This window comes from Bison bison, unplaced genomic scaffold, assembly GCF_000754665.1.
Source record: "Bison bison bison isolate TAMUID 2011002044 unplaced genomic scaffold, Bison_UMD1.0 scf7180017864289, whole genome shotgun sequence".
NCBI lineage: Eukaryota > Metazoa > Chordata > Mammalia > Artiodactyla > Bovidae > Bison > Bison bison.
In genome coordinates this window covers 21,897,274-21,897,984 of record NW_011494861.1, presented here as the reverse complement: position 1 = coordinate 21,897,984, position 711 = coordinate 21,897,274, and positions in this window count along the sequence as shown.

Below are 711 nucleotides of genomic sequence, written 5' to 3'. Positions count from 1 at the left end.
TGTTCTTTATTCTGAAAAGATACAAAACTGCTGAAAACCATGCTTTTCTGGGTCAGTTCCTCAGAGCTACTGAGAGGTTGACTAAGGTCCTCAGTTCAGTTCAGTTCAGTTCAGTCTCTCAGTCATGTCGGACTCTTTGTGACCCCATGAATCGCAGCACACCAGGCCTCCCTGTCCATCACCAACTCCCGGAGTTCACTCAGACTCACGTCCATCAAGTCGGTGATGCCATCCAGCCATCTCATCCTCTGTTTGTCCCCTTCTCCTCCTGCCCCCAGTCCCTCCCAGCATCAGAGTCTTTTCCAATGAGTCAACTCTTCGCATGAGGTGGCCAAAGTACTGGAGTTTCAGCTTCAGCATCAGTCCTTCCAGTGAACACCCAGGACTGATCTCCTTCAGAATGGACTGGTTGGATCTCCTTGCAGTCCAAGGGACTCTCAAGAGTCTTCTCCAACACCACAGTTCAAAAGCATCCATTTTTCGGCGCTCAGCTTTCTTCACAGTCCAACTCTCACATCCATACATGACCACTGGAAAACCCATAGCCTTGACTAGACGGACCTTTGTTGGCAAAGGAATGTCTCTGCTTTTGAATATGCTCTCTAGGTTGATAACTTTTCTTCCAAGGAGTAAGCGTCTTTTAATTTCATGGCTGCAGTCACTATCTGCAGTGATTTTGGAGCCCCCCAAAATAAAGTCTGACACTGTTTC